The 22231-nt window shown below is 43.3% G+C and overlaps 5 non-coding genes across 5 annotated transcripts; 1 reads left to right on the top strand and 4 right to left on the bottom strand.

Annotated features, from left to right (window-relative positions):
- Window positions 1-3707: 3707 nt before the first annotated feature.
- On the bottom strand, window positions 3708-3781 carry trnat-agu (transfer RNA threonine (anticodon AGU)). Its single transcript has one exon. It is a non-coding gene; the product is annotated as a tRNA-Thr (tRNA).
- Window positions 3782-7335: 3554 nt separating this feature from the next.
- trnap-agg (transfer RNA proline (anticodon AGG)) lies at window positions 7336-7424 on the top strand. Its single transcript is given in 2 exon segments — window positions 7336-7371; window positions 7389-7424. It is a non-coding gene; the product is annotated as a tRNA-Pro (tRNA).
- A 4976-nt stretch (window positions 7425-12400) lies between these two features.
- Window positions 12401-12482, bottom strand: trnas-gcu (transfer RNA serine (anticodon GCU)). Its single transcript has one exon. It is a non-coding gene; the product is annotated as a tRNA-Ser (tRNA).
- A 3345-nt stretch (window positions 12483-15827) lies between these two features.
- trnat-ugu (transfer RNA threonine (anticodon UGU)) lies at window positions 15828-15901 on the bottom strand. The gene has a single exon. It is a non-coding gene; the product is annotated as a tRNA-Thr (tRNA).
- A 5386-nt stretch (window positions 15902-21287) lies between these two features.
- trnav-aac (transfer RNA valine (anticodon AAC)) lies at window positions 21288-21360 on the bottom strand. Its single transcript has one exon. It is a non-coding gene; the product is annotated as a tRNA-Val (tRNA).
- Between the last annotated feature and the right edge of the window lie 871 nt (window positions 21361-22231).

The following is a 22231-nucleotide window of genomic DNA, read 5'->3' as shown; positions in this document are numbered from 1 at the left end:
AACACTAAACCCCAAGGAAACGCTGAAAATTCTTTGCTGCGAACAAGCAGAGCAACGCGGCCTTTCCTACTTGGCCCTTTGTAATTCAGGTCATTTTCCTGCCAGACAAACGGCTCGCACAAAAAGGCATTTTCTGTTCGAAATAATATCGCGACAGAGGTGATGTTCAGGCAATGACATCACCAAGTGCAAGTAGGCATGTACATGAAATGGAAAGTGAGGTAAAATACGACCACAAGCTGCTGATGGACATGTTTCCATTTCCAAAATTCCCGCACTGAATGCAGCTCCTTGGAAAACTGCAAGGCCACGCAGGTCCATCATGAATCGTTTGAAGCAACTGGCAGTTTAAAGTGGCATCTCCTACTGCTTCTGTGGGGAGTGAGAGAGAGGCACTGTCGGTATTTGCGTGCAGTTTGATTTTGCACAGAACTGCACAGAGAAACAGCAAATATACCGGGGCTGTGAGATGTTCTATATTATTCATATTTAGCCACAGGAATATCCGCAGTCAGAAGCTGAAAAGAAGGAGAGATAAGAGTCCTGAGAATAAACACAGAGCTGAATGAATCATGAAAGAGCGAAGGAAAAAAAATGTCATCAGTTCCACTTTGTCTCGTGCGCAATCTTGGGAGCTCCCCAATGGCCTGGTGGTGAGAATTCGGTACTCTCACCGCCGCGAGGTTCGATTCCCAGTCAGGGAATTAACTTTAAAAAGAGTTATGAACTTATTAAATTAATTACATGAAGCTAATTAAATCCTGTTCGTAGTTGAGTCCCTGTTTTAATCACCATGAATCAATCGATAACTTTCTATTTCAGACTGAAGGCGATGTTGACGTGGTTACCGAGAGACAGTCAAAACTTTAATAAGATTTTTATGCTTTGAATGTGATGATTTTTTTTTCATTTTGTAGACTGCATCTTAAGAGTGGGATTAAAAACGCAGTGGAGTCGTTGTTAAATTTAACATTAACTGGCAATTGTCGCTGTTTATCACAGGAGCGCCCGAACTGGTTCTCCGATCAAGATGAAAGTAACGCAACGAGGAACATCTGATACAACACGAAAGGGATCGGGCTATGACAAAAATCCCCACCGTTTTGCTTTTCCAAAATAAAGGGTGTGAAATTTATTCTCTGAACATAGGAACAGTCTGGTCTCACTCACTACAGAAATCTCCATGTCACAGCGAACCAGCTCTCCTGCTGCGAATGCGGCCTCCCTTCGGGCCTTTCGGGGGCTTGTCTGTCAAGGAGAATTGTAATTACCGTGAAGCCAATGTTCCATTCCTTTATATGATTCATGTGCCTGATTTCCGACCGCAGGGTAGAATATCAGCCCTGCTCAGCTGGCAATGATTCCGGTACATTTTCTTGATTCCAACACATGCGTTGAAACCCTGGAACTTTGAGGCGATGAATCCTGAGGAAAAATAAAATAAGGGCTCGAACAATCAAACTTTCACGCTAACGGATAACACCGCCGAGAACAGGTGAAGAGATCACCTGCTAAACCAATAATTCACTGGGCTAAACTTTGAGATTGCAGCGACCAATATAAAAACTGTCTACAGTCAGTGAAAAATGAATGATTAAAGCTTGTAGGAGTGAAAATCCAACCAGCCAGTCTTCACTCTTAAACCAGCAACTATGAAGAAAAACATGCAGGAGAAATACTCGATTTCAGTGCGGCGACACTGGGCCAGAGTAAAGTTCATTCAATATAATTGCCGAGTGGCTGGAGGGTGGATTTGGAACTCCTGACCGATTGCACCATGCATTTTCCAGATCTGCTTGGATCACCAATCCCTTCAGTTCATCACTTAGAGGGACAATTCGATTCTTGGTTTATTTTTCCTGACGATTGATGAAATTTTACAAATTGGAAGCGATCAATTTCAAAGCTAAACACGCCACCGACATGATCACAGATGCAAAGCGGCCACACTCTGCTTCAATGAGATCAAAGTCAAGAGCGATTTCACGGTCGAATGCAATGGCGAACACAATTCATTCAACGAAAGTTCAGGTCGTTGAGGTGCCTTTAAAGTCCTGATTGTTTCTATTGGACTTCTTCCCAAAGCATTTGAGATTCACGTGGGACGATTTGGGGACGTTATTTTCTTTTGTGCAAAAGTTTCAACTGCAGTTCAAGATCAAAATTCCTGGGACGACAGTTGTTCACAATTTATCGGTGCTGGGACCACGGTTGGTCACAATTTATCGATGCTGGCACAACTGTTGTTCACGATATATCTGTGATGGGACCACTGTTGTTAACACTTTATCAGTGGTGGGACCACTGTTGTTCACAATCTATCGCTGCTGGTACCACTGTTTTTCAGAATTTATCGGTGCTGGGACTACTGTTTTTCAAAATTTATCGGTGCTGGGACCACTGCTGTTCACAATTTACATTTATGATTTGTACACTGGAATCGGAAGTACAATTTCAAAATTTAGGGACGACACCTAATTGCGAGCTGAAGTTAATACAAAGGAAAAATGCGAATAATAAAGGAAGACATTAGTAAATTTGCAGAATGGGCGTGTCAATGGCAAATTAATTACAATGTTTATTGTCCACTCCCTTGCCTTTTTGCCCCCCCCCCCCCTCAACTAAATGCATTACCTCACACTTCTTCAGATTGAATTGCATTTGCCACTTTTCTATCCACCTGTCCGCTCGATGGATATCTTCCTGCAGTCGACAGCTTTCCTCCTCACTATCAACCACAGGACCAACTCTTGTATCATCTGCAAATTTCTTCATCATGCCCCCTACATTTAAATCTAAATCAATGATCTGTACCATGAAATGCAGGGACCTAGTACGAAGCCGCATGGAATCCCACTCGAAACAGCCTTCCAGTCACAAAAGCACCCGTCGACCACAACCGCTTACTTCCTGCTACTCAGCCAATTTTGGATTCAACTTGACAATGTCCCTTGGATCCAATGGGCTTTTACATTTTTGACAAATCTGCCCTGTAGGACTTTGTCAAAGCATCGTTAAAATCCATGTTGACTCCATCAATCGCGATACCCTCATCGATCCTCCTTGATACCTCCTCAAATAATTCAATTCAAACGACCATCCCTGAACAAATCCACGCTGACTGTCCTTGATTAATCCGTGCCTTTCTAAATGACGATTCATACTTCCCATCGAGTTTAGGCCGACTGGCCTGTATTTACTCGATCTATCCCTATACCCCTTTTTCAGCAATGGTACAACGTTAGCAATCCTCAAATCCTCCTGCACGACACCTTTTGCAAGGGTGGATTGGAAAATGATGGTTTGAGCCTCCGCTATTTCCTTCCTTGCTTCTGTTAACAACCTGGGATCTATTTCATCTGGGCTTGGAGATTCAGGTCGAGCGATTTGAGGACTTATTTTTCCTCTTTGCAAACTTTTGTCCCGCAGGTCAAGATCACAAGTCTTGGTCCAAATTAGGATGTCTTCCGGCTTTGAACCTCAAATCGTGAATTATACCCCGATCCCAACGAGCCTAGAAACAAGAACGTGTCCTGAAATTAACGTGTTACAGACACATTCTCTGAGAGGTCTGTCTGTGGAATGAAAGGGCGTTTTTGAACAGTCATTCTGTTATCCGTTTCCTCCTGAAACCTGAACAAATCCGAACACCACATTGTTATTTTGTCGCTTTATTCCATAAATTAGGTAAAATAACGAGCTGCACAAGGCACTGCTGGGAGTTGAACCCAGGATCTCCTGTTTACTAGACAGATGCTTTAACCAACTAAGCCATAGCGCCAATTGATGACATGGTGCCCCCACCTCCTCACTAATATCTATCAGCGACACTTCACTGTTCGGGGTTCAAGCCGTTTTGTCTCTGTCCATTTCGCTTGTCCGTTCACCTGTGCATCCCGACACTGACTGCATTTCTCGCTGAGTTGATCTTTGTGTATCCTTCAGTGTGTTGATACATGGATGATTATGTGTGATTGTATTTGTGACATGAAATAAATCAGGGCTTCAGACAATTCTCGCTCTGACACTGGTGAACTATTGAGCCGGACTTTACAGCGGAGTGTTGTTTATTGTGGTGATGAAACTAAAAAAATCGTAAGAGGAGCAAAAAGGGAAAAGGAGAAAAACTTATGAGGGAAAATGAGGACAACTCTCAAGGTTTTGACGAGTATGTGAAGAGAAAGAAGGGAGGCTGAGAGTAATGTGCGCTGCTTAAAGACAGATGGAGGTGATATTGTAATTGAAAATCAGGAAATGGCAGAGTTGCTAAATTTTTACTTTGCATCGTTCGTCACAGAAATGGATGAGACTAACATACCAGAGACACGAGGAAAACTGTTAATAAATCAAGGGGATTCGTATAAGTAAAATGATGGCAATGGAGAAAATGAGGAGGCGAAAGATAGACAAATCTCCAGGAGCTGATGGTTTCCACCCCAGGGGATGAAATGGAACAGGAGAGGAAATTGTACATGCTTTAGTCATGATTGACCAAAACTCTCTTGATTTAGGAATTGTTATTTAACGAAGCGCATCTTGATTGGAGGCTTCTGTTTGAGAAAGATCTCGAAGTGATAATTGAGAGACCGAAAATAAAGCTGTTTGGCAGGAGCGCTGATGCTGTCGGTTGTTCGCTGTTCTCGTGTTCCACAATTGTTAAGCGTGCGTTCCTTATTTATAGCAGTATGGGCTCCAGAAATGACCAGGTTGTGAGTTCGAGCGTCTTCTAAAACAATCAAACCTTTTACTCCGAACATTTTGATCGGAGTTCAAGGTAGAAATGGTATCTTCAATAACGCATCTTGTTCACAACCAGTCGTTTTTACAATACGCCCTTGTGGGACAAACGTATGGAGGTCAACAATCGAATTCTTAGTTTTCCCATGTGGGCATTTGGGTTCCTCTGGCCTACCGTCTTTCAATAGCAAGTGCCAGTTCACTTGTTCATCGGGGAAGAGGGGGCGTTTAGCGGCAGCTCATCTGGCAAAGGGGCCGGTACGAGATCATTAAATCTAAAGAACCAAACAAACAATTCTTATTTTCTTTAAGCCGATATTCATCGGTTGCAAGTTTCGTGTTGGGAAAATTTGGAAGAGAAATATTCTGCCTGGTTTCACTGTGTCACGGGTGAAATTATTCAGCTTACAGATATTAATACGCTGAAAGGTCGGGAGGCCTTTTCCAACTCCCGTGTGGGACAAGTTCAGCCTTTGAGCCTCTGGGTAAAGTGTTATTTTTAATTGCTGCTAACGAATGACAAGACATTTCGTACAAACAAGAAGAATTGTAAACTCACGAGTTCACTGTTCATGTTTCTTACATCTTGTTCAACAGAAACAAGGATTCTCCTCAACATGTTCCTGAGAATTTTATCAAACGGACCTCACCCTCGTTCGACGGCTGCAATGATAATTCAGAGATCTCCCATGAATATGTACGATGGGAGCTTATGTCGTATCGAGCCTGGGTAGCTCAGTCGGTAGAGTATCAGACTTTTAAAGTGGGCAGTGAGCTGAAGGTCCAGCGTTTAACTTCCTGTCCAGGCTCCAAATTTCGGAACAGCTGGCAAGCTGTGACTTTGTAGGGGGACCTGAGATGTGTTGTCAAAGTTTCGGTAGTATCTTGTTTCCCAGGGATGGGCAGTAATGAGCCGTCTGAGGCGGTTCCCGATCAGAAATTCAACTTTACTGTATTAGTTCACTGTATTAATTTCGCAAAACTCATTAAACTCTGTAAAAAAGACGAATACTTGTTCAAATCGCCATTGATCAACCAGTAACTTTCTGTTTCCGGCTGAAAGAAATGCTAACTTTTTTATGCGTCAATTCACCAGGCAGAATTTAGGGAGTTCAGAGGGGAAGTGAAAAAGGAAATGAGAGGCAAAGAGAAATATGACTATTGACTGACGGCCAACATAAAATGGAATCCAAAAGACTTCGACAGGCATGCAAACAGTGAACGGGTAGTCAGAGGAGGGGTGAGGCCGATTCGGCACGATAAAGGAGATCTACTCATGGAGGCAGAGGGGATGGCCTTGGTACCAAATGAGTACTTTGTATCTGTCTTTACCAAGAAGACAGAGTCTCAGCAAAGGAAGTTATCGTTGAGATACTGGATGGTCTAAAAATTGATAAAGGAAGAGGCACTTGAACGGCTGGCTGTACTTAAAGTAGATAAGCCACCACGTCCGGATGGGATGCATGCTAGGTTGCTGAGGGAAGTAAGGGTGCAAATTGCAGAGGTACTGGCCATAATCTACCAACATCCTTAGATATGTGTGTGGTGCCAGAGGACTGGAAAATTGCAAAGGTTACACCCTTGTCCAAAAAAGGGTGTACGATTAAACCCAGCAACTATAGGCCAGTCAGTTTAACCTCAGTGGTGGGGAAACGTTTAGAAACGATAACCCGGGACAGAATTAACAGCCACATGGATGAGGGTGGATTGATTAGGGAAAGGCAGCACGGATTTGTTAAAGGCAAATCGTGCTTAACTGACCTGTTAGAGTTTTTTGATGAGGTAACAGAGAGGATAGATTAGGGCAATTTAGTTGATGTGGTGTATAAGGACTTTCAAAAGGTGTTTGCTAAAGTGCCGCATGGTAGGCTTCTCATCAAGATTGCGGCCCATGGAATAAACAGGGCAGAAAGAACATAAATGCAGAATTGACGAACAGCAGGAAACAGAGATTACTGGTGAGCTGTTGTTTTTCGAACTGGCGAGAGTTGTACACTGGCGTTCCCCAGGGATCAGTGCTGGGACCACTGCTTTTCTTGATATATATTAATGACTTGGACTTGAGTGCACGGAGCACAATTTCAAAATTTGCAGATGAAACAAAACTTGGAACAGTAGGAAACAATGATAAGGATAGTGATGGACTTCAAAGGATACAGACAGGCTGGTGGCTTGGGGGGAGACGGGGCAGATGAAATTTAACGCAAAAAAAATGCGAAGTGATACATTTCGGTCGGAAAAACGAGGAGAGGCAAAATAAACTCCGGGACACAAATGTAAAAGCGGTAGAGGAACAAAGAGGGGTTTATGTGTACAAATCGTTGAATGTGGCAGGGCAGGTTGAGAAAGCGGTTAAAAAGCATACGGGATCCTGGGCTTTATAATAGATGTATCGAGTGCAAAAGTACAAAAGTATAGAAAGCAATTTGGTAAAGGGAGACTAATATTGGTGAATGGAAATAGTTGGTGCACAACTTGATATTGCTGTCCACCCGAATAGAAAACGAGATTGAATGGATCGAAGTGGTCTGAAAGGATGGGCGATCGGCTGTGAGACGCAACCAACTTTTACACTGGCTGCACAATTAATGTAACAGTGGCTCGTTGGTCTAGGGGTATGATTCTCGCTTAGGGCGTTTCATTGAGTGATATGCGAGAGGTCCCGGGTTCAATTCCCGGACGAGCCCGCATGTGTTTCTCCATTGAGTGAAAAGTCACCAATTGGTTTCTCACATCTTTTCAGTTTTGCTGTTGGGAGAACTGAATTATGTCCAGAGGATGTTTGAGCTCTCGTGGACTGAATGCCGAAGTTTCGTCGGCGCAATACACATGAAGCAAATAAAATGTCTCAAGATTATGAGGAGATTGAAACTGAATTTGGATTTTTCCCAATTCAGGCGGATATTAGATGACGGGATAGAAAGCCACATATCCAAGTTTGCCGATGACACCAAGATGGGCAGCATTGGAAGCAGTGCAGATGAAAGCATAAAATTACAGAGAGGCATTAATATAATAAATGAATGGGTAAAATTGTGGCAAATCGATATGAATTTCGTCAAGTGTGAGGTCATCCACTTTGGACCGAAAAGGATCGATCAGAGTACTTTCGAAATGGTGAAAAGCTCGAAACAGTGGAGGTCCAAAAAGACTTTGGGGTCCAGGAACATACATCATTAAAATGTCATGGACAGGTGCAAAAAATAATCAAAAAGGTTAATGGAATGTTGGTCTTTATATCCAGAGGACTAGATTCAAGGGGGTAGGCATTATGATACAGTTATACAAAGCTCTGGTTAGACCAGACCTGGAGTATTGCCTTCAGTTCTGGGCAACGCACCTTAGGAAGGATATATTGGCTATGAAGGGAGTGCAGCGTCTATTTACTAGAATGTTGCCTGGACTCCACAGTTTAAATTACGCGGAGAGATTACATAAACTCGGGTTTGCCTCGAATTCAGTAGATTAAGTGCCGATTTGATCGAATATTTCAAAATATTAAGGGGAACTGATGGGGTAAATCGAAAAAAAAAGATTTCCGCCCGTTAGCGTGTCTCGGACTCGGGGAAACAGCCTAAACATTAGGGTCAGGACTTTCAGGAGTGAAGTTGGGAAACACCTCTGCAAGCAAAGGGAGGGAGAAGTTTGGAACTCTCTTCCACAAACGGCAGTTGATGCGAGCTCAATTGTTAATTTTAAAACTGAAATTGATAGATTTTTGTTAACCAAAGGCATTAAGGGACATGGGGCTAATGCGATAATGTGCAGTTAGGTTACATATCAACCAGGATCTCACTGAATTGCGCATAAGGCTCGAGGGGCGAAATAGTATACTTTTGTTCTTCAGTTCCTCATTGTTACAGAATGATCCTGCATTGTATTGGGAATCGAACCAAGGTCTCCAGCGTAACAAGTAAGAATTCGACCCCAAGCACCATCAATGCGCGCGTTTGTAACAGCAGCATGCGTCCATTTGGAATCCGATCTGAATGAACATGCCGTTTACAGCTGCGGTGGCCGAGAGTTTAAAGCGTTGGACTCAAAATTCAATTGAGGTTTTCCTGCCCAGGTTTGAATTCTGCTCGCAGAGCTACTGTTTAAAGATCCCTTCAGTGCTGAAATAGATTAATTGGAATTAATTGACCGCATTTATCTCTCTCCCAGAATGAGAGATTCTCCAGCGAGGCTTCAAAGTTGTGTCCAATCTTCTCTTGCAAGATTTCAAGACCCAAGAAGGAATCTCTCCCAATCTGTAACATAAATTCTGCTCGTTTGCAAAACCTGACATTTATACTCTTTATTTTCTTTACATGCATCTCTTCATCTCTCCATGTCTCCGTCTCTTGTCTCTCTGTATTGTCCACAATGGACTTCTCAGGCTTCCTTGAACGGCGATGGCTGATCTAACCTGCAAAAATAGCAGAGAAGGGTAAAGAAAAAAAAGACTGAGGTAGGAGGAAAAGGAAAGGTGCAACCCAGCTGATAAATTCGTAGCTAATGTATCCACATTCATGGCTGTTCGTTCTCATGGTGAATGAAAGCAGCAATTTGAGTAAAGTGTGCTTATGGTGGAGTGTAAACTATGACGATGCCGAGACAGACGACAATGTCGTTTCAGAGTAATTCATTCTGTAAAGTGTTACTTGATAATACAAGTCGTACACTCAAAACAAATTTGATAAAGAGAGACGAATATTGTTGATCTGAAATAATTAGTTTAGAACCTGATATTGCTCTACATCGTATATCGTACAAGAAAGCGAGTTTGGATGGCCATGGTGTTCTGAAAGGATGGCGGATCGGCTGCGTGGCAGCGAAATTTTACAGTGGCTGCACGGCTCTGTTACCAGTTGGACTTTGGATCTGATTCTCGCTCAGGGAGTTTCACTGGTTCAAATCCCGGTATGAGCCCCTTGCGTCCCCATTTTTCGTCAAAAACCACCAATTGGCTTCTCACATCTTTGAAGCAAGTGCAGAAGGCAGGTTTGACTTATCTCCAGCAGAGCATGTTTGAACACCAGAGGACAGAATGCAGAGGGTTTGTCCACGAAAGACACGTGGACGAAATGAATAGAATCTTTCAAGAAGTTGTACAGATTGAAGCCGGCACATGAATTTATCCCAATTCAGGCGTTCTCATGGGTACAGATACAAAAGGTAAAGGAAGCTGCATTGGCCTGGAACCAAACCCCTGGTTTCCCGTCGGCAGGCGAGGGTTCTACACTGAACCACCAATGCACACACGGCTGCATGCTGCACGTGTAGCGTTGAATACAAGTCTGGAAAATGCAGTCTGGCAGAGTTCCTGTGATGAGCCTGCGCAGTCTACAACCGCGTGCTACCTGTGGGTCAAGCATGGTCTTGAAATTCACTGAGATTCGAAATCACTTGACACCGCCACTCTAAAATGGTCAAATAAGTAAGAGCTGTAGTTACCAGGCAGTGTTTACTTTTTTTCAGAAATAATGTAAGAATCCAGCCCTATGTACACGTCTAAGATTTCACGGCATGCGACGAATTTCCTTTAAGCTGCCACCTAAATTCTGCTCAATCACAGAATTGGAGATTTATAGTACTTTCTTTGCATGTATCTCTCTATCTCTGTCTGCGTTTCTTCACTTTCGCTGTTGATCCCTAATGGACTTATCAGGCTTCCTTCAACAGACAGGTCTGCAAACCCGGGATGGGAAAAGGCTGTCGGTTCTTCGTCCAATTGTTGGATTTCGACGGGTTGAGTTTTGCTATTTTCCGTCTCCGTTTTCGGAAAAAATAAACCCAGATGGGATTCCCCCTCCTCGAGTCGCGTCACCTCCGGGTAATGGGAATGAACCCGATCGAGCACTCGATTTAATATCTGTATTCTCATTGTTTCACAATAATATTATGGGGATATATTTTTTTTGAGGGCACATTTTAGAAATGAACACATCACAGACTTATTCGAAAACTAGAAGCACGTGGGATTAAAGGGTCGGTGGAAACGTGGGCAAGTAATTGGCTAAAGGATAGGAGGTCGAGATTAGTGGTGAACGGATGTCTTTCTGACTGGAGAGAAATATGCAGTGGGATCCCCCAGGGTTCGGTATTAGGATTATTGCTTTTCTTGTTATATATAAATGACTTGGATGTGGCAATAGGGAGCACAATTTCGAAGTTTGCGGATGATACAAAACTTGGTAACGTAGTAAATAGTGAGGAAGATAGCAGCAGACTTCAGGAGGACAAAGACAGACTGGTGAAATGGGCAGTCACGTGACAGATTTAACGCCGATCAGTGTGAAGTGATGCACTTTTGGAAGAAGAACATGGAGAGGCAGTATAATCTAAATGGAACAATTTATGGGGGGTTGCAAGAGCAGAGGGACCTGGGGGAGCATATTCAGAAAACAGGGCAAGTTGATAAGGTGGTTAAGAAAGCGAATGGGATACTTGGCTTTGTCAATCGGGGCATTGAATACATTTAAAAGGGAAGTCATGCTAATCCTTACAACTCATTGGTTTGCCCTCAGCTGAAGTATATTGTACAGATCTGGGCACCACACTTTAGGATGAAAAGGCATTGAAGAGGATTCAGAGCAGGTTGACCTGGATGACACCAGTGATGAGGGACTTCAGTTATGTGGAGAGATTGGAGAAGCTGGGATTGTTCTCCTTACAGCAGAGATGGTTAACGGGAGACCTAATAGAGGTATTCAAAATCATGAGGGGTTTTGAAAGAGCAAGTAGGGAGAAACTGTTTCCTCTGGTAAGTGGGTCGGTAACCGGAGATCACAGATTGAAAATAATTGGCAAAAGAACTAGAGGGGAATTGAGGAGAATTTTTTTCACACAGACGGTTGTTATGATCAGGAACGCACTTCCTGAAAGGGTGGTGGAAGCAGATTCCATAGGATCATTTAAAAGGCAATTGGACATAATTGAAGAGGACTAATTTGCAGTGTTATGGGCAAAAATCTGGGGTGTGGGTCTAATTTGGACAGGTCTTCGAAAACGCCGACACTGGCACGACGGCCGAATGGCCTCCTTCTGTGCTGTAAGATTCTATGATTCTATGATTACCTTCTGAATCATTACAATTGAAGCTTTTCATTGTTGAGCAACCAAGAAAATTATAACCGTGATATTCGGCCTCTCCATTCCCTTATGAACATCGCAGATTATAATGTCCAGGCGGGGTGGGACTGAATGGGGGATAGAGTGCGGAGATTGGAATGGAAGCCCGGCAGAATGAACTTGGTCTCATCAGTTTTTGTTATTTTTCCTACCAGTTGGCCGAAGCAGGTGGTGAACCTTCTTCTCGAGAGAGGATCGTTATTTCAGTTCAGAAGGAAAAAGGGTATCAAGAAAATCGGGTAAAACGCACACAGAATGATCCGGGACTTACAGCACACCCCTTTTAAACAGACACAGACACGGAATGATCCGGACATAAATCATAATTATGGTGCATAAGTTTCTCTTACATTGACCATAAGATTTACTCTTTTTACAATGACACCAATGCGCAATCTGATACTTCGCGACCTTACAATCTCAACACCATCCTGGAAGGAACTGTTGCTGACATCAGCAAACAATGCAAAACCCACCGTATGCCGTTTCGAGAAGGATGGGACTTTGACCAGACCTTCTGGGTGGACTGAATGAGAGAAACAAATCAGAGCGACGAGGATGGGATTCGAACCCACGCGTGCACAGCACAATGGATTAGCAGTCCATCGCCTTAACCTCTCGGCCACCTCGTCGCATACGGAAATACGCGAAAGCACCTTTATTCAAAATGAAAATACTGGCTGTGTTGCCAACCTGAAACTGCAAATGTGCAGATCCTTTGCAGGTCAGGCAGAATCTTTCGACATCGAAACAGAGTTAACATTTCAGGTCGATGGCCAACACATGAGTATTCCAACTCACTCAACTTCCGCCTTGTCGATGGTTGAACGGCTTTTGGGAGTTCGAAGGTTAGTCACTTGGCACAGAATATCCAGCCTCTGACCTGCTCTTGTCGCCACAATATTGATGCAGCTGGTCCAGTTAAATTTCTGGTTAATGGTGACCACCAGTATGTTGATGGTGGGGGATTCGGCGATGTTAATAACGAATCCCCACAGAAGAGATTTACTGTAATGATTCCAGGGATGAGGGGTATATGTTTCATGGATCAATTGGAGAAGCTGGGGTTGTTCTGCTTGGAACAGAGACGGTTACGAGGAGATTTGATAGAGGTATTCAAAATCATGAAGGATCCAGACAGAGCAGATAGAGAGAAACTGTTCCTATTGGCGGAAGGTTCAAGGACCAGAGAACATCGATTTAAGGTGTTCGGCAAAAGAACCAAAGGTGACATGAGGAAAAACTTTTCTGCACAGCGAGTGTTTAGGATCTGGAATACATCGCCCGAGGGGGTGGTGGAGGCAGATTCAATCATGGTCTTCAATAAAGAACTGGATAAGTATTTGAAACGAAAGAGAATGCAGGGCTACAGGGAATGGACGGGGGAGTGGGTCTGTCTGGATTGCACTTGCAGAGAGCCGGCACGGACTCGATGTGCCGAATGGCCTCTTTTCGTGCTGTGACCTTTCTATGATTCTATTCTATTTGTGGGAGGCGATGCGAAGCGACCGGAGCGTGACGTAAATCGACCTGCTCATGTACATTCCCTGATAATAAATCCTAGTGTGATGCAAAGAAGAAATTCATAATTATGGTGCATATCTTTTATATTATACTGACTATAAGAGGTACTCGGTTCACCAGGGCGCCATTGTGCACATTGATTGATACTTCGCCGAGATCACACCTTACAGTCCCAACACCTCCGTCTAAGAAACAGTTGGGTGGCAATCCAGACTTTGCTGAATTGTGCAAAAAGGTGTAAACCAGCAATGCGGAAAAGCACTTCTTACCAAAGATGGGATTTTTGTGAGGCGGCCAAAATGGAACGGTCGACAAATTCTGGCAGCAGTGAGATTCGAACCCACATAATTCAGAGATGGAAACCAGCATCTGAGATAGCGCAGTTACTCACGCATCTGGGAAGCCATTCAGATCGAATGATGAAGGTCATCGAGCTGAAACGTTTCCTCTGGTTCTTTCTCCACAGGTGCTGCCTGACCTGCTCAGCGTTTTCAGCTTTTTCTGTTTTCATTTTTGTGATTTCACAATGGCTGTTTTCCTGAAAACACCCAATTTCACCCAAGGACGCAGCTCACACTTCACTTTCCTCACGCACTTCAAGTCTGCCGTTTCCGAACAAAATCTCCTCCGCGCCGAGCTTTCAAAGGACCTTTCGCTCACGGCCAACCTCCTGTAATCGACACTTTTTCACCATTGCCGCTCTTTTCATTTCTCCTCATTCCTTTACAATCGGACATTTCCACAGACCTATTAAGATCAAGCGGAACATTTCCGACTTTCCTGCACCGCGCAGATTGCCAAAAGTGCACCTTTCAGCCGTCATTCGCAGCAATGTCGCGCCGCCCGTCTCTCCCGCACATCAACTGCTCGGGGAAAAGCGCCAACGACCATGGAAACAAAACCATGTTAACATCCCCCGTGTCACAAGATACCCCATGGAAATTTCACGGAAACATATGCGCTGTCCCACCGAATGCCAGCCCTGCTTTCTTGGAGCTTGTCTCTGGAGCAGATCGAAATGTATCGACTGGTTTCAAGGCACAAATGAACATTGATGCGAACGGGACATGTGCCCCCGAGAAACAGCGGTCGATGGAGAGCAAACGTAAAGGCGTCAGAATGTGAAAGTGAATGTTAGAGTCGGCAAGGCCGCAGTAAAGTGTCAATGAAATGAACGATGATTGTGGAAGGAAGGAAAAGCTGGAAGAAGCGGCGGGTCTGAATTTTGGATCATCCAACAGAGACACATGTGAGAACAAAAACAGGATAAAGACAAATGTGCTGGGGCAGAAAGACAAAGAAAGAAAGAAGAGGAATGAAAAGAGAGTGAAAGAAAGAATGGGAGAGAGGGAGGTGAAAGAAAGAAAGAGAGAAAGAAAGATAGGAGGGAGAGAGAAAATCAAGCGTGCAATACTCACCCCGCAAACGGGCGCTGCTCCCAATCGGCTACACTTCGCCCCACAGAACCTCATCCCATTCACACCATCCTACAATACACTGTCAATGCTGTGCAGTGAAACAGGGAGTTTAAAGGCATAAAGACACACACGCCATCCTACAATACACTTTCAATACCTGTGCAGAGAGACAGAGAGTTTAAAGATACAGAGATACTTACATACTATCCTACAGTACACATTAAACATCCGTGCAGTGAGTCAGAGAGTTTACAGGTACAGAGACACTCACAGCGTCCCACAATACACTTTAAATCATGTGCAGTGAGACAGAGCGTTTAAAGATATAGAGAAATTCACCTTTTTTTTCAAAAGTGGCACATCCCAGAAGCAAGAGAGAGCGTGGGTCAGTCTCCCTCTCCTGGTGGAGCTGAGGCTTGTCAGTCAAGAGTCCCCTCCTCCCTGTATTGGCCGTGGAGGAAGTGCAGAGTAGATTTAATAGAATACCTTCAGCCTGACCGAGGTTCGGCTGACTGGCCTATAATTACTTTATCTATCCTTTTCTCCCTTTTTATACAACAGTACAACTTTAGCAGCCCTCCAATCCTTCGGCATATCCCCTGTATCCAGAGAGGATTGGAAAATGATGGTCAGAGCCTCCGTTATTTCCTTCCTTGCTTCTGTTAACAGCCTGGGATATATTTCATCGGGGTCTGGAGATTCAGGTGGAGTGATCTGGGGACTTCATTTTCCTCTTTGCAAAGATTTTCACCGCAGGTCAAGATCACAAGTCAAGGTCCAAATTAGGACTACTTCCGGGTTTGAACCTCAAATTGTGAATTATACCCTGACCTCAACGAGCCCAGAAACAAGAAAGTGTCTTTAAGTTAACCCGTTGCTGACACATTCTATGAGAGGTCTGACTGTACAATGAAAGGGCGTTTTAGACGAGTCAATCTGATATCAGTTTCCTCCTCAAATCTGAACAAATACCAATTCCAAAGTGCCATTTTGTCGCTTAATTCCACAAATTAGGTAAAAATAAGTAGATGCACAAGGCATTGCTGGGAGTTGAACCCAGGCTCTTCTGTTTACAAGACAGATGCTTTAACCAACTAAGCCACAGCGCCCATTTATGATAGCTCAGCCCCACCTCCTCTCATTAATATCTATCAGCGATACGTCACTGTTTGGGGTTCAGACCGTTTCATCTTTGTCTGTTCAGCTTGTTCGTTCACCTGTTCATCCCGATGCTGCCTGCATATCTCGTTGTGTTTATCTTTGTGTGTCCATCAATGCGTTGATATACGGATGATTATGTGTACTTATGTTTGTTACATTAAGTAAATTACCGGTTTGGACAATTCTCTCTCTGAAAGTGAAGAAATATTGAGACGAACTTTACAGCAAAGTATTGTTTATGTTGGTGATGAAAATTAAAAACCGGAAGAGGCCCAAACAGGGAAAAGGAGAAAAACCTGTTCGGGAAAATGAGGACAACAGTCAAGATTTTTACCAGTATATTAAGTGAAAGAATGGAGGCTTAGAGTAATGTGGGCCGCTTAAAGACAGATGGAGGTGATATTGTAATTGAAAATCATGAAATGTAGAGTTTCTAAATATTTACTTTGCTTCGTTCTTCACAGAAATAAATGAGGCTGACATATCAGAGATATGTGGAAAACTGTAAATAAATCAAGGGGATTCAGTATAAGTAAAATAATGGCAATGGAGAAAATAATTAGATGAAAGATAGACAAATCTCCAGGACCTGATGGTGGCCATCCCAGGGGACTGAGAGGACTAGGTGAGGAAATTGTACATGCTTCAGTCATGATCGTTCAAACTCTCTTGGTTCAGGAATTGTTCCTTTGATGGAAACAATTTCAATGTCACTCCATTATTTGGGATGGGTGGCAGAGATGATGTTGGAAATTATAGACCCATTCGTCTGACATCCGTTGTGGGGAAGTTGCCATTATCCGTTATTAGGGAAAGAAAGATTGAGCACTTGGATAAACATGAATTGATCAGAGAGAGCCAGCATGGATATTTTGTAAGTCAAGTCTAACAAAACTAGTTGAACTTTATGAAGATGTAACTAACGTGGTAGATAATGGAGTGTCCATGGTTGTTATATGATATTGACTTCCAGAGGTATTCGATAAGGTACCATATAAGAGACTGTTAACGACAATGACGGTGCGTAGAATTTAAGGCAACCTAATGAAATGGGTAGGGAGTTGGATGGAAGATGGGAGACAGAGACCCGGCATATAAATGACGTAGACCAAGGAATAGAGAGCCGTATATCCACGTGTGTCGCTGACACCAAGATAGGTGTCACAGTGAGTCATGGAGATGGAAGCATAAAGTTGCCAAGGCAAATTGATAAATTAAGTGAGTTGGCAAAACTGTGGCAGATGGAGCTTACATAGAATTACATAGAATGTACATCACGGAAACAGGCAATTCGGCCCAGCTAGACAATGCCGGTGTTTATGCTGCAAACAAGCCTCCGCCATCCCCATTTAATCTAGCCCGATGAGCAAACCATTATATTCCTTTCTCCTCCATTTCTTTTTCAAGCTTCGCTGTAAACGAATCCATGCTATTTGCCTAAACTGCTCCTTGTGGGAGCGAATTGCACATTCTAACTTCTCTCTGGGTAAATGTGTTCCTCTTGAATGCAATGTTGAATTAAATAGTGACTACCTTATATTCATTGCCTCAATGATTTGGAGTTCCCACCTCCACAAATGCAAACACCTTATCTACGTCCAACCTATCAAACCCTTGGATAATCTTAAAGTCCGATATCAGGTCACCCCTCAGCCTTCTCTTTTCTATGCAGAAGAGCCCCAGTCTGTTCAAACTTTCAATATGGAAAAGTGTGAGTTCATCTAATTTGGACTGAAGCAAGATAGATCAGAGTATTTTCTAAATGGTGAGAAGCTAGGAACTGTGGAGGAGCAGAGAGATTTTGGGGTCCAAGTACAGAAATCGCTAAATCCAGTGGAATGGTAGAAAAATTGATTTAAATGTCTCATGGGATGTTGGCCTTTATCTCAAGGAAGCTGGTATTCAAAGGGGGGAAGTATGTTACAGATAGAAATCCTTGCTGAGACCCCATTTAATGTACTGCATTCAGCTCTGGGCACCACACATCAGGAAGGAAATATTGGCCTTGGAGTGGTGCAGCGCCGAATGACCAGAATGATACCGGGGCTAAAATGGTTAAATTATGAAGACAGGTTATGCCGACGTCGGTCCTCATTTTTCTCTTAAGGATCCGGCCCCATCCGTTTACTGTTGACGGGAGCGCGTCTGATACTAAGTCAGTCAGAATCGGATGCAAATCACATCACGGGCACAGCGGGTCTGGGACTGGCGACTGGTTTTACATTGAGTCTTTTTTATGGGATAGGCTGTACATTGTTTGTATAATAATAATACGTTTGATACAATGAAGGTTTTTTCAGTTATTTCCCATTTCCACTCTCACCAGTTTTATACAGTAACAGGTAACAATATTTAAGGGATGTGATGTACAGTGTTGGTGGAATCAGTGTAATTTAACTTGATATATTGTAGAATCTCTTGTCTATCCCAGGCTCTTACCTCAGGTTTAGACCCTCACCTAGTTTAAAATCAGCCACTCACTGATATAAATAAATCAATAACAACCCCGAAACCTCAGCGGGTATATTTGTTCCGATACTAAGTGACGGTCCCAATTTCCACTGAAATTCTCGATGAGCAAATACCAGAGGCTGTTTTGGGTTTGACAAACTGTGAAACAGATTGTTTTAAAAGCCGGAAAGAGGGAAAAACTGGTGGTTGATATTAAGTGTTTTACATTAACTCTTTCTGTTTCCGATTTACAATTTCTCTTTGTGTGTGACTGACAGGAGCGGCTATAACGGAGCCCAGTGACTGGGTAACGAGCTGCACTGAATCATTGTCCTGTGTTACAGACCGGCTCGTTAGACCTGTTCATTTCGTCTCATCTCATTGTCAGCAAACAGGAAATTACTAAAGTTAAGGCTGGTGAATAACAGCTCGAAATATCAATCCTCTCTACCATTGGAGACAGAGTCTTCCGAAAAACAGGATTTTCACTCGTGCAAATTTCATCCACATTTTCTGCTCTTCATTTCTCTGATCTGTTTGATGCGGCTTTGCCTACAATTCACGACTTACATGAAAACCTCAATTTTACAGTCGATTTTCGGGTCAAGAATTATGGTGAGATTTCAAATAATTGAAATCCACCCTTATTAACGCCAATATCGTCACCTGCACGTTTGACAAATGCAAAGCGGCTTCACTCACGGTTTTGTGCACAACTCGTTCAAAGATACTGTCGGTAATTGGAGGGTCTTTGAAGTGATGACACGAACATAACAGTTCGCGCTGCCGTTTTCCGCAAGACACTTCAGATTCATGGGGAATGATTTCGGTCTGGCGGTTAAATCCGTTCCCTCTTCACAAATCCCCCTTTGAACCTGTATCCTTTAGTATATTTGAGAACCGATACCAAATCGGTTTGCCCTGTACTGTACATTACTTTTTTTAAATATTACAGATAAGCAGAGCACTTGAGCTGTCACAGCTGTGACTTTGACCTTTCTCCCTCTCCTCTAGATCTCCCCGGTAACTGTCACGAACCACAATCTTCTGTCACAATTCTCCATCAGGAAGTTCCGAGCCTAGGTTTTCAAATGAAATAACGCCCATCCCTTCAATCAACGACAGCTCAGAGAGAGTTTCTCAGTTTCATTTCACACTTTATCCAAATCCTCCTCAAAGCACCATCAAAAGTTGTCCTTTAGTTAATAATAAGATCAATAAAAGTTCTTATCTTCTGGGGTTTTGTTTCAGATTCCAGGGCTTTTAAAGTTCACTGCGGATATTTATCGAAGTGCATCTTGATTGGAGGCTTCTTGGAGAATTCGGAGAAAGATCACAAAGCGATAATTCAGAGACGGAAAATGAAGCTGTTTGACGGGAGCACAGATAGAACCGATTGTGCGCTGCTCTTGTGGCGCAAGCGCTCATCGTGCGGTACTTTTATGAACTCCAGAAATGCCCAGGTTGTGAATTTGAGCCTCATCTGGAACAATCGAACATCTTGAGTTCAAGGTACAACTGGTGTGTTCCATAACGCATCTACTTCTTAGTGTTCCCATGTGAGCACTTGGGCTCCTCTGGCCTACCGTCTTGCAATAGTCGGTGTGAATTTACTTGTTTATAGGGGGAGAGGGAGCGATTAGCGGCATCTGATATGGCAAAGGGGCCGGTACGAGATCTTTCAATCTAAAGAACTAAACATACAATTCTACTTTTCGTTCAGCGGATATTCATCAGTTGGAAGTTTCGTGTGGGGAAAATCTGGAAGGGAAATATTCTCCCTGATGTCACTGTGAAACGGGTGAAATTATTCAGCTCACAGATGTTAATACGCTGAAAGGTCGAGAGGCCTTTTCCAGCTCCCGTGTGGGACAAGTTTAGCTTTTGAGCCACTGGGTAAAGTATTATTTTAATTGCAGCTAACGAATGACAAGACATTGTTAAATAATAGCTACATCATGAAATAAATTTAAAACAGAAATAGATAGTTTCCTGGAAGTAAAGGGAATTCGGGGTTACGGGGAGCGGGCAGGAAATTGGACATGAATTTAGATTTGAGGTTAGGATCAGATCAGCCATGATCTTATTGAATGGCGGAGCAGGCAGGAGGGGCCGATTGGCCTACTCCTGCTCCTATTTCTTATGTTCTTATTTGGCACAAACACGAGAATTGTAAACTCACGAGTTCACTGCCCATGTTTCTTACATCATGTTCAACAGAAACAAGGATTGTCCTCAACACGTTGCTGACAATTTTATAACAGGGACCCTCACCCAATTTCGACGTCTACGATAGATAATTCAGAGTCCTACAATGAATATGTACGATAGGAACTTAACAAATTGCGAGCCTGCGTAGCTCAGTAGGTAGAGCAACAGACTTTTAAAACGGGTAGTGATCTGAGGATCCAGTGTTCTGGTTGTAAATTTTGAAACAGCTGGCAAGTTCTGTCTTCGCAGCGGAGCAACAACTACGGGACAGACGATGCCTGCAATGTGTTGTCAAAGCTTTGGTGTTATCTTCGGGAACATCGAACATCGAAAAACTGATCTGTTTGTTGCCGCGGCTGCAATGCTGTTTATAACTGTTTTTATAAACCGTGACAGCGCTGCAGGATCCTTTAATGACCTCTCACAAATCAACTGAAAACAATCGCAATGTGCAGCTTTGAGAGGGGCTTCCTGCACAGTCGGGGTATGAAACGTGAATGAGGGCGAGACACTGTCTGTATATGTGTAGTGTTTGAATGTGTATTGAACTATGCAGAGAATGGAAAATATATCGGTTCTGTGAGGTGTGGTATTTTATTCACATTTCACCACAGACTGAATTCTTGCTTTTTTTTCAGACGTATTGATTTTTCGTGGGGAACTTTTTCAAAATGCTTCTGCCCGGTTTCGAACCGGGGACCTTTCGCGTGTTAGGCGAACGTGATAACCACTACACTACAGAAACTCTGATATACATTTCGCTATAGGAAAACTTCAGAAGATAGCTGCCGACTGCAAATGCTCTCAGTGTGGAAACGGGTCACTTTCCCGTTCAGGGGATTAACTTCTACAAAATAGTTCACTGTATTAATTTCGCAATACTCATTAAACTCTGAAAAAAGACGAATCGTTGTTCAAATCGCCATTAATCAACTAATAACTTTCTGTTTCAGGCTGACGGAAATCCTAACTTTTTTTTGTTCATTCACCAGGCAGAATACAGAAAGTTCAGAGGGGAACTGAAAGGGGAAATAAGAGGGGCAAAGAGAGGGTATGAGAATAGACTGGCGGCCAACATCAAAGGCATTCAAAAAGTCTTCCACAGGCATGTAAACATTAAACGGGTCGGAAGAACCCGACACTGATTCGGGATCATGCAGGAGATCGACTCATGGAGGCAGAGTGGGTGGCCCAAAAATGTTGCTGCCCGGTTTGAAACCGGGGACTTTTCGCGTGTTCGGCGAACGTGACAACCACCACACTGCAGAAACTCTACTGCGCACGGTGTTATCGGAAACCCTCAGAACACAGAAGCCGTCTGCAAATGCTCTCAGTGTGGGAGACGGGTCCCTTTCCCGTTCAGCGAATTAACTTCTACAAAATAGTTCACTGTATTAATTTCGCAATACTCATTAAACTCTGAAAAAAGACGAATAGTTGTTCAAATAGCCATTAATCAACGAATGACTTTCTGTTTCAGGCTGACGGAAATCCTAACTTTTTTTTTTATTCAATCACCAGGCAGAATATGGAAAGTTCAGAGGGGAACTGAAAGGGGAAATAAGAGGGGCAAGGAGAGGGTATGAGAATAGACTGGCGGCCAACATAAAAGGCAA

The sequence above is a fragment of the Heptranchias perlo genome, chromosome 20 (genome assembly GCF_035084215.1).
Source record: "Heptranchias perlo isolate sHepPer1 chromosome 20, sHepPer1.hap1, whole genome shotgun sequence".
Taxonomy (NCBI): domain Eukaryota; kingdom Metazoa; phylum Chordata; class Chondrichthyes; order Hexanchiformes; family Hexanchidae; genus Heptranchias; species Heptranchias perlo.
The sequence above is the reverse complement of the archived record's forward strand: the minus strand, read 5'-3'. Positions and strand labels throughout refer to the sequence as shown.